We start from the raw sequence: 12725 nt of genomic DNA on the forward strand, positions 1-12725 counted from the left end.
ATAGCATCCTTTAAGTTAAGAAATTCTCTTCATACTTTACCAAAAAATAGGTGCTATTTGCCAAGAACTCTCTCTTCTCCTCTCTTCATTTCACATAACTTAGATGTCTTCCTTCACTATCTCCTCCTTCAGTCCTATCTCTCATGAAGAGTTTTTCCCTACAGGGCACAACTCTTAATAAACACCTTTTATCTCATCCTCTTCCATCTCTTCCAACATATTGCCCATTATCATTCCCTCTGTCTCTGTCTCTGCCTCTGTCTCTCTGTCTCCCTCTCCTATGATGTTTCCTATACAATTACTCTTTACTCATTGCTTTCTAACATGTCCATGCTTCTTCTCTGTTCTTTAAGAGCAAGCAGATAAACAATCTTTACTGTTTAAAAAATTCTAGCTCTCCTCCAATATTTGTCTTTCCACTTTTGACTAAATTCCATGGGAAAGACATCTATACTAAGTCCCACAAATTTTTCTTCTATCTCTCCTTTCTAACCTTGTAATCTGGCAACTGACTTCATCGTTCACCTGAAATGGCTTACTGCAAAGTTACCAATAATCTCTTATTTGTTTCTAAATCTTCATTCCTGACATCTTTTCACACTCTAACGCTCAATCACCTGTTTCTCTTGCTCACTCAAATATAAAATGATCTATTTGTGATTTGAAACCCTTTACAAACAACCCTTTCTATCTGGTTTTCTCAAACTTTTCTTTCCTCCAAACACCCTACAATAAAATTAAACATGCTTGCTTGCTGTTCCTCACACACTATACTTTGTGATTTTGTCTCACTGTCCCCATTTCTCAAAAGATTCTACTCATTGACTTGTATCTCTGATTTGCTTGTCTTGCTTCATATAGTTTCCTGTTCTCCAATCCCCTTCTATTATTGTCTCCTGATAATAGCTTCTATGTGTATCGTCTATCTATCTATCTATCTATCTATCTATCTATCTATCTATCTATCTATCTGTCTGTCTGTCTGTCTGTCTGTCTATCATCTATCTATCTATCTATCTGTCTGTCTGTCTGTCTGTCTATCTATCATCTATCTATCTATCTATCTATCTATCTATCTTTTAACATAATTTAACACACATTTATCTTTCTATATATGTACAGACATACACAGAAACATACATGCAATATGTACACAGTTATTTGTGTATTCTCTACTCCAATTAGGATGAGAACTCCTTAAAGAAAAGGACCATGCTTTTATACTTCTGTGTATACCCAGTTCTTGGCATAGTTCCTGGTACATTGTAAATGTTCAATAAGCACTTATTGACTGTGCTTCAGTTTCCTCCTATGTAAAATTAGAGGGCTGGAATAGGAAAGAGCTTAAAAGTCTTTTTAAACTTTAAATCTATGCTTCCATGATCATTCTGTTTTGGCCTCTATATCTACAGAATTACATAGATATGGGACTAGAAAGTATTAGATAGCAACATTAGAAATTACTTTAGAAGTTTAAAAAATGTCTAGTACAAACTCATTTTAAAAATGGGAAAAAAATGAAGCTCAGAGAAAGGAAATGACTTGCAGGAAATAGAAGATGTAGGATTTGTAGCCAAATCTACTGACTCTAAGTCCAGTGGTTTTATTCAATTGTACTGCATTTCCCAGAGAGTATAACTAAGAAAATAATGGTGTTGAAAGGAATAGAATTTTGGAATGGAACAGAATTTGAGAACATTTCAAGCCTTGCATGTTGTCATTAAGATGATTTAATCCTGATCTTCTCTATCTACTTAATTGAAGGCATGAATTGTCCATTCTTACTTCCTGTACAATTTGTACAGATTTATTTTTCATCCAACTTATTTTTCCTATTTGAATAATTAAACAAATCCCTTTCATGTGCCTTGCCCTGTGGAGAATCTGTATTACTCAATATAATGCAGTAATTAATAGGATTATTTGTAGAAACTTTATATCACCAGGGAATATTCCTTTGGTTTTAACACAGGAAATTTTCAGTGACATAGAGAAATACCTTTGGTAAACATACTTGCTTTTCAGCACTTGATTTCTGTATTCAGTAGATGGATCACTAATCTTGCATTTGTTTTACATGATTCTAACATAGATGACATAGATTACATGGCACATGCCATTTAATATGAATAGCATGGATGATGCCTTCTCTTAGAAAAGTCTTAAAATCATTATTTGATGAAATAATTAAAAAGTCAAATACTTAAAAAAAGAAAATATAAAAAGAAGTATAAAGAAAATAAATATAAGTCAGTAACTGTTGGTGGCTCCTCAGTCACATATTTTGGGGTTTGAATGAATGAAACAGATATGATGTTTTTTCCCACTAGAATTGCCCTCTTTTTCATGTGTCTTGAAAAATAATCCATGTTTTGTTTATGTACTTTTAAAATATTTCCTTCAGAACGCTTGGTACATGTAATTGTTAATTTACAAACTCATTTAGCAACTCTTAAATTCTGCTGATACAGATTTCGTGAGGTAATTGAGTCCTGGTATGGTCAAATCCAAATGCAGTGATTTTGGATGGATCATTATCAAATATTTTGGGTCTTTTCTTTTTTACTTCTATTTGTTGTGCTTCTGCTTTATCTCAGGGGGAATTTTTTATTTAATTCTCTCTATGAGCTTAATTTCTGCTACATAAGTTTTTGTTTTTTGTGAGGTAATATTAGTAAACTTGCATTTTTCTGCATTCTAATGTATAGTACCTGAGTTTATATTCTGAACCAGATTTCTTTTGCCTTCCGTGTCTCACCATTTTTAAGAACATCAAGCACTTGTTTAATGCTATGTTGTCTGAACTCTTTTGGTCATTTCACTTTGGCAACTTTTTTTACCCTATCAGATTTAAATTTCTCTACTTAGTCAGTTACTTATTACAGTCAGGCACTGTAATAAGTTCTGGGCATAGAAATGATAGTAAAAACACTACAACTGCCTCCAAAAATCATTGTAATGGGGGATTCAACATACAAACACATATGTGCATATATGTACATACACATGTATCTATATAGATATAAATGATGCATACAGTGAAGAAAATAATGTAAGAATAAATGTGTCCATCTTTTGTGCTTGCAGCTTATTCAAATAAATGAATTACAGAGTGACTGTAATCATAGGGAAAGCCTTCTTTTGATCTTGATCCTTTCACCAAATAAGTTGTTTGCTTTAGCCTTTGATCTAACCAGTCAACAATCCAATAGGATGCAGACCAACTAATTACAAAATGAGTGCACTATTAGGAACTAGTTATTAACCTTTAATTTATATTTTGTGACATAGTTCAATCTTCATTATGTCGAACAACATCTAACACTTTTCTTGAGAGGCTTGAATTATAAAAATAAAATATGGAATAGCAGAGTTGAAAGGTGCTTTGGAATTCATCAGTCAAATCTTTTTACAATGTATGCATCTCTTCTAAAACATAAAATTTATTTTAAAAAAAGCTTTGACAGATTGTGATGGAGTCATTCTTTAAGTAAACTTTTTCCAGTATAGGTAGCTTGCAACTTAATAATGCAGGTCACTCTCTTGTTAGACAGCTCTAGTAATAATAGCCAATAGTAGCTAACATTTATGCAGTGATTTCTATGTGCCAGGCACTGTGCTAAATACTTTACAGTTATTATCTCAACTGATCTTTACAAGAGCCCTGGAGTAGGAACTATTATTATCATTCTTTTACAGAAGAAGAAATTGAGGCAAGAAGAAGAGAAAGTGATTTGTTGAGATTTACTCATTTACTAGGCGTCTGAGGCTGGATTTGAATTTGTATCTTTCTGATTCCAGTTCTGGTATTCTATCCATTGTGCTACCTACCTGACCCTAATAATCAGAAAGTTCTTATTTTAATCAGAATTTGTCCCTCTATAACTTCTTATAATCAGGACCAATTCTTCACCTAGATATATAGAATAAATTAAATTCCTTCACAATTACTTTGGATAGAATTTTTGGGTCCTACTAGACTTTTTTCTCCATACAAAGTTCCTCAAAATAATGACAGAACTGATGATTTCAAAATACAAACTCACATCCCCCCCCCAAAAAAAAATGTCTTGAGAAAAATTTTTGACCCTAGGCTCCCAGGCAAAATTTCTAGGAGTCAACAAGTCATTGTTATTTTCTTCTCCTGGGAAAAATGGACATATCCCCTACAACTATGTGATTATCTTTAATTTGGAAGCACATGATCTTTTTATACATCTCAGCAGTGATAAAGGGAAGCTACGCCCTGGCATTTCAAGCAGATATATGAAGAATGATAAAAAAGAGAAGCAACTGCTTGAACGTGGCAAGAACCGATTTCGCCAAAATAGCCTCACTCTTTTTGTATTTTTGTATATTAACTATACCTCTCAAAGCCTTTTGAATCGCGCTACCTTTCTCTTCTTCTTTACTATACTTTTTGAAGTAAAGTTCTCCAATCTCTTCACGAAGACCAATCCCTCTTGGATCACTTCCTCATCTTTCTTCTCCTCATTGCCCCCATGATCATCTCTCATTTCTAATCTCCAGTTTCTACCAATATTATGGTTTCTTCCCTGATATCTATAAAAACCCCAGTCTCCCTTATCCAATAAAGATGAAGAATAAAAAAAAATCTTATCTTCCTCTTTTCCCTCATACTATCCTCATATATATATATTTTCCCTTTCACTGTGAATTTTCTACAGTAAGATGTCCATGATCAGTTTCTGTACTTCATCTTTTTTCAGTCATTTTAAAATGATTTTCTGACTAACTTCTATACTTCATAATTCACCCAAATGGCTCAAAATGCTGTAGTCTTTTTTAACCCTCTTTTTGACATCTTTGCATTATGAAGCTGGTGACCATTCTCTCATTTGGACACTTTCTCTTCTCTCATTTTTCAGAACTGAGCTCTCTTGATTGAATCATTCACCATTCAATGCTCAACTCTTGGTGTGTCCCAAAGGTTGTTGTTTGTTACCTCTCCTCTTTTCTCTTTAAAATCTCTTTTCCAATCAGTTTCCACATATTCTAATTTCATCTCTATTCAGATAACTCACAGCTCTATATATTCAGCTTCAATATCTTTTTTTTTGTATTCTGCAATGGTCATGGAAATTTGAAGACTTTTCCTGATTTGAAGATGTTTCCCCCACCCCCAATAGGCTGACTGTAATCACATGGAGCCTGTGGTGGGAGGAGCTTGTTGAAGGGTGGAGCAAAGTGTACAGGAAACTGGGAGTCAGGGCAGTTAGAGATGGAGGGAGGAGAGGTTGCACACAGAGAGACAGCTAGGCTTGTGAGTGTTTGTTTGTGGGAAGGCTAAGGGATGGTGTGACTCTCTGCTATGTTGTGTATATTGACTTTTATGTTGCTATGATGGATTAGTTTTCCTGGTGTTGGGATTTTGTTTCCTGGCATTTGAATAAATGTTTTGCTTCTACCTTCCATATGGAGACTCTGTTACATTTTGCAATTGAACACTATCATTACACATTCCCAATTAGCTACTGGGAATTTTAAAGTGTAGGTTTTACAAGCATGTCAAATATTCCACCTCCAAAACAAAACTTATTTTCTGTAGCTGCAAATTTTACCTTCTTCCAAACTTCCTTATGTTTTTTGAAAGCAACCAGTTTCCTTCTACTCAGTCAATTAGTGAGTAATAAGCATTTATTAAGTATGTATTATGCTCCAAGCTGTTTTCTAAGCACTGGGATAATCTCCAGTTCCTCCCTCTTCCTGAATCATATATCCAATCTCTTTTCAGGTCTTTCCTTTTCTACCTCTACCACATTTCTCACATCTGTCCCTTCCTTTATACTCACAGGGCTTCTATTCTAGTGGTGAGACATAGATGAAGTCCTTATCATTTCTTCCCTAGTGCAACAGACTCCTAAGTGATCTTCTTCCTTAAGGTCTTTCGTCTTTCTAATCCAACTTCCCCATAGAGATCAAAGAGGTTTTCCTAAAACACAGGAGTGATCATAACATCCCCCTATTCAATAAACTTCAGTGTCTCGCTATCAATTATAGGAGACAATACAAACTTTTATTAGGCATTTTGATCCCTTCACAATCTAGCTGCAATCTACCTTTTGAGCCTTATTCTATTTACCCACCCCACACACATCCCTTTTCATATAATCTCTGATCCAGTCAAAGTGCCTTTCTTCCTGTTCACACAATTCATTTCATTTTCCATCTTATTGTCTTTGTACAGGTTATCCTCCTCATGTGGGATATAATCCATCCTCAACTCTGCCTCTTAGAATCCTTTCTTTCCTTCAGAAATCATCTCAAATGTAACTTTCTATGTACATTCTTTTCTAATTACCTGTGTGAGTTGGGATAAACCAGTGCTGAACATTACATAGAGTTTGCCTTATACCAAAAAGAATTGCTCTGAATGTTGAGGAACTGGCTCCCTTTGTGGTGATTATGGTTGAGGAATACACTTTAAATTGGGATTCTAGGCTAAATTTAGAAAGGCAACATGGATTAGTGGATTAATTTTAAGCATGAGTTTGAGTTCATTCTGATCCTGTTGACATATATTCTGTAGAGTATTTTCTTCACCCTGGGATAAAGTACCAGACACATTCATAGGGCTTGGTTCATATGTGACATATCATAGAAGCTGCAATGACTCTTGGCTTGAACTTTGTTCTACAATATGCCCCATTTATACTATGGCCAATTTGGGTAACTTTGAGAGACAAATGATAACTTTGCACTAATCTATACAAACTCTTTTACACTGCCTTCTGCTCTGCCCCCCACCCACACACATAATCATAAGTGAGTGTTTAATCATATATTTTGAGAACTTGTAATAGAGCAAAGCTCACTGGTCCATGGAGATCAAATACATTATTTGCATATTATTAGCACAAAAATGCCCAATCAAGCTGCCTGGCCCCATCTGATGAAGAACAGGAGATAAAAGATGAGATGTTAGAGTACAACATTTTGACTATTCTATTCATAGAGTCAGAGATGGAAATATTCTTCAACAGAAATTATTTTTCCATGTCTAAATTGAAATCAAGTATTATTTTTCCCTCAAAAAATTAACCTTGTTAAAAGCATTTACCTATTCAAAGATGATACCTCTATTTTATTGATTATGACTAAATAGATACATAATGAATTTTGTGAAACAAAACACTTTCAATAAAAAACACACAAAAAATAAAATCATCAGATTTAGAGATGAAATGTGGTATAGATCCTCTGTTCCTTCCAAACCTTTTCATTTTCAAGATGTAAAGCTCAACAAGGAGTGAAGCTCATATTTGTATATTTGAATTTCAGTGTTAAGATTCCAGATGATAGGGTGAGGCCAAGATGTCAGAGTTAAAACAGGTAATTGCTTGAGTTCCCACTCCAACCATCTCCAATTCCTATAAAAATGACTCTGAAAAAAATTTAGAGCTATAGAACCCAAAATGTGACAAAGAGAAATAAATTTCCTGCTGAAGGCAGCCTGGCAGGCCAACAGGAAAGGTCTATCACATTGGGCTGAGAGTAGAGTGTAGACCCACATGGGTCCCAATGGCATAGATGTGTGGCACAGATCTGTGGCACAGACTGGTCAGAGAAGACTTCAGGAGAATGAATCACTGGCAGCTTGGTGGTTTCCAGACTTCTCAACCCATAAATACCAAAGAGAAAGTAAAAGTCATTGGGGGAATTATGTTGGAACTGGCTGAGAGAAGAGTTTGGTTACATCCCTGCCCCTGCCTTGAAGGCAGCAGAGATGGTAGCCCTCTGCAGCTGCTGTCATGGTGGCCGCTTTTGGAGTTCCTGGCCCACAAATAATGACTGATCAGAGGGCAATTGCAGGAATCTTTCTGCTGGTGCTGAGGCAGGATTCTCTCACTTTGCCCTGCTTGGATATGGGTTGCAGTCTTGGGTTTCAATCCTGGGATGAGGAGCATTAGCATGGAAGAACTTCTTGAGGCCATGAAGAGACAATCACCCTCAAAGTTATGAGACAAGTGACTATAAGAAGCTCTGAAAACAGCTGCACAAAACCCTAGACATTTGGGACACAGTACTCCACTCTGGAATGGAGTTCTAACATGGCAAAGAGTTCAAAAGTCAAATAATTGACTGGCAACATTAGCAAACAGATGAAGCAAAATTAAACTATAGAGTCATTTTTAGTTTTTTGGTGAAAACGATGATCAAAAAATAGAACCAGAAGACAACAAGTTCAAAACTCCTATATCAAAAGCCTCCAAGAAAAATATGACCTGCTCACAGGACATGGAGGAGCTCAAGAAAGATTTTGAAAATCAAGCAAGAGAAGTAGAGGAAAATGGGTAAGAGAAATGAGATGATGCAAGAAAATAATGAAAAGCAAGACAACAGTCTTCTAAAGGAGACCCAAAAATATACTGAAGAAAATAAGACCTAAAAAATAGACTAACTGAAATGGCACAAGAGGCCCAAAAAGCCAATGAGGAGAAGAATGCTTTAAAAAAAAACAGAATTGGCCAGATGGAAAAGGAATTTCAAAAGCTCACTAAAGAAAATGATTCCTTCAAAATCAGATTGATGCAAATGGAAGCTAATAACAATGAGAAATCAAGATACTATTAACCAGATCCAAACAAATGAAAAATAAAATAGAAGGAAATGTAAAATAACTCATTGGAAAACCCACTGATCTGGAAAATAAATCCAGGAGAGATAATTTTGAAATTATTGGGCTACCTCAAAGCCATGATATAAAAAGGGCCTAGACACCAGCTTTCAAGAAACTATCAAGCAAAATTGCCCTGATATTCTAGAACCACAGGGCAAAATAGAAATTGAAAGAATTCTCCAATCGCCTTTTGAAAAAGATCTCAAAAAGAAAACTCCTAGGAATATTATAGCCAAATTCCATTGTTCCCAGGTCAAAGAAAAAATATAACAAGCAGTCAGGAAGCAATGATGTGAGTACTGTGAAAACACAATCAGGATTACAAAAAATCTAGCAGTTTATACATCAAAGGATTGTAGAGTTTGGAATATAAAATTTCAGTGGTCAAAGGAGCTAGAATTAAAACCAAGAATCACATACCCAGCAAAACTAAGTATAATATTTTAGGGCAAAATATGAATTTTCAATGAAATAAAGGACTTTCAAGCATACTTTTTTACTATCAATTTTATGTTTATTTAATGTTTACATAATTCATTTCCACAAGATTTTGATATTACAAATTTTCTCCCTTTCTCATATCCACCACCACAAAACAGCTATCCCACTGTATACCCCCTCCCCCAATCTGCTCTCTCCTCTATCCTCTCCTTTACCCTCAGATTTTCCTTTAGGGAAAGATGGATCTCTATACCCCAGTGCCTGTTGTATCAGCAATGCAATATTCACAATGCATATGGCAATTATAAATATGCTGATGTGCTTATTAATCACAAAATATATCAGGCTCTCTATATGGGAAATAAAACTAGAACATTTATTTAAATACCAAATGAGTGAGTCCCAAAACCAGAAAGTCAAAGCCATAAGAATAGTTATGAAATTGGCACAGGTAGTTAAAGTAGAAAGCACCCACATTCTCAAGCCTTTAAAACAGAACAGGTGCCCTCAGGCAAAGGTCTTCCTCTCCCCACTCAAGCAACTAATCAGTGTCCAGGAAGCATGCTCCTAGCATCTCCAGCCCCTGGCAGTCCTCAGCAGGAGTCCTTAGCAGAAATTCTGGCTGGCTCAAAAAGGTGTTCGCACCTCCACCTCCACCTCAGCACTACCACTACCACTGCAGCTGCCTCTGCTGCTGCTGCTGCTGCCACTGTCGCTGCCACTGCCAGTAACTGCAGGAACTCTAGCTATGCTTCTGCTTCCTCTTGCTCCACCCCTTCCTGCTATGTCAGCCAGAAGAAAGGGCATGGGAGATCTTTAAGTCCCATAATCCTTACACTTGTGTATCTTATTTCCCAGTTGCATGTAAAAAAATAATATATATATTTTAAACATTTGATTATAAAATTTTGGATTCCAGATTCTTTCCCTTCCTCCCTCATCACCCAAACCTACCGGGAAGATAATCCATTCCATATAGGTTGGACATGTATAGTTACACAAAACATTTCCTTAATGGATATATTGTGAAAGATTGACTATATTTCCTTCCATCCTATCCCCCCCACCCTTGTTCTATTCTCTACTTTGACCTTGTCCCTTTTCAAAAATGTGTACTTCTAACTTACCTCTCCCTTCCCAACATGCCCTCCCCTCCATATCCCCACTCTCATGCCATTCCCCCCCTATTCTCCTATAGAGAGAGAAACCCTATTCAGTGTGTATGTCATTCCCTTCCTAAGCCAAATTCAATGAGAGTAAGGTTGAGCCATTCCTTTTTGCCTTCCTCTTTTTATCCTCCGTGGTAACAGTTTTCCCTTGCCTCTTCTATATCAGATAATTTACCACATTCTGTCTCTCCCCATCTCCTCTCATTATATTCCTCTCTCACCTCTCAATTTCACCTAAGTATCATCCCTTCCTATTCAATTGGTCCTGTACCCTCTGTCTATGTATTCCTGTACACATATATACACACTCACATATGTATTTATATACCCATATACCCTCCTATATAAACATATATATGTATTTATATATGTACATATGTGTGTATATACGTATATGTATATATACACACACATTTATATTCCCTTTAGTTATTCTCATACTGAGACTATTTCATAAGTTACAATTATCATTTTCCCACATAGGAATGTAAATATTTCAACTTTGATAATTTCCTTATGATTTCTTTTTCCTGTTTCTATTCCCTTGCTTCTTGTATCTGAATGTCAAAATTTCTATTCAACTATGTTTTTTTCATTAAGAATGCTGGAAATTGAAATTGAAGTGAGGTCAGAGTCAATATGGCGGAGTAGAAGCAGGACCTCCATGGTGCTCCAGCTTCCACTTTCCGCCATTCATGTAAAAGGGGACTCTGAACAGACTTTGGAACTGCAGAACCCACAAAATGACACAGAGAAGCTAACCTCCAGCTGAGGGACAGCCCGTTGGGTCTGACCTGTCGCTGGGCCAGGAGGAGGGACTCCAGATCACCAGAAGCTGTGGACATCTCCAGAATTATCAACACATAGATGTGAAGGACAACGTGAGAGGTCAGTGCAGTTTGGATGTTGGGACCCAGTAGTTGGAAGTGTGTCCACTTTTGCCCCCAGGGCAAGAAGGCACTGAGGAGCCATGGCCCTGCATTCGCAGCCATGTGGCAGCTTCAGCCCCTCGCCTGGAGAGTGCAGGGCGACCAAGCAACCAGTCTGAGGGGTAATCACTCTGGCTTTAACCTGCATGGATCTGGATTGCAGTCTAGGGAGGACATCCTGGGGTATGTGTCCAGCTTGCCAGAGCAAGTGGAGGCTTCAGCAAGGGTACCCAACTAATACCTCGGACAGCTGAGAAAACCCCAGCAACTGGTACAAAGCTCCCCTATCTGGTAGCAGAGACCTACTGTGCCAAAAAGCCCAAAAGTTGAGAAATTGAGTGGCAACATGACCAGTCAAAGGAAACAAAGCAAACAGAAGATTCCAACATTAGACTCTATTTTGACATAAAGGATCAAAGCATGGAATAGGAGGAAGACAATGAAGTCAGAACTCCTGCACTAAAAGCTTCAAAGGAAAATATGTGCTGGTTACAGGCCATAGAGGACCTTAAGAAGCAGCTAAGAGAAATGGAGGACAAATTGGGAAGAGAAATGAGAACAATGCAAGAAAATTATGAAATGAGAGTCAATAGCCTGACTGAGGAAAATCACACCTTAAATAATAGAATAACTCAAATGGCAAAAGTGGCTCAAAAAGGCAATGAGGAGAAGAATGCCTTAAAAAGCTGAATTTGCAAATGGAAAATAAATCTCAAAAGTTCACTGAGGAGAATTATTCCTTTAGAATTAGATTGGAGCAAATGGAAGCTAATGACTTTATTTGAAATCAAGATGCTTTTAAACAGATCCAAACAAATCAAAGAATAGAATGCAATGTGAAATATCTCATGGGAAAAACCACTGACCTGAAAAATAGATCCAGAAAAGATTATTTAAAAATTATTGGACTACCTGAAAGCCATGATCAAAGTAAGAACCTAGAAATCATCCTCCAGGAAGTTCTCAAAGAAAACTGCCCTGATGTTTCAGAAGCAGACGTCAAAATAGAGGTTGAAAGAATCCACCGATCACCTCCTGGAAAAGATCCCAAAAAGAAAACTTCTAGGATTTTTATAGCCAAATTCCATTGTTCCCAGGTCAGGTTCTGAAATTCCTAGATTAAGGAGAGAATATTATAAGCAGCCAGGAAGAAACTATTTGAATATTGTGGAAACAAAATCAGGATAACCCAGGATCTGGCAGCTTCTACACTGAGGGATCGAAGGGCTTAGAATGTGATATTCTGGAGCTCAAAGAAGCTGGGATTAAAGCCAACAATCACCTACCCAGCAAAACTGAATATCATGTTTCAGGGGGAAAATATGGTCATTCAGTGGAATAGAGGACTTTCAACCATTTTTGATGAAAAAACCAGAGGTGAATAGAAAATTTGACATTCAGATACAGGAAGCAAGAGAAGTAAGAGAAGGTAAACAGGGAAAAGAAATCATAAGTATCTTATCAAAGTTGAACTGTTAACATTCCTACATATAAAAACAATCATTGTAATTGAAACTTTTCTCAGTATGAAAATAGTTCAAGGGA

The sequence above is a fragment of the Petaurus breviceps genome, unplaced genomic scaffold, assembly GCF_028583685.1.
Source record: "Petaurus breviceps papuanus isolate PSGF00001 unplaced genomic scaffold, PetGlider_PUasm1.0 76, whole genome shotgun sequence".
In the NCBI taxonomy this organism is placed as follows: domain Eukaryota; kingdom Metazoa; phylum Chordata; class Mammalia; order Diprotodontia; family Petauridae; genus Petaurus; species Petaurus breviceps.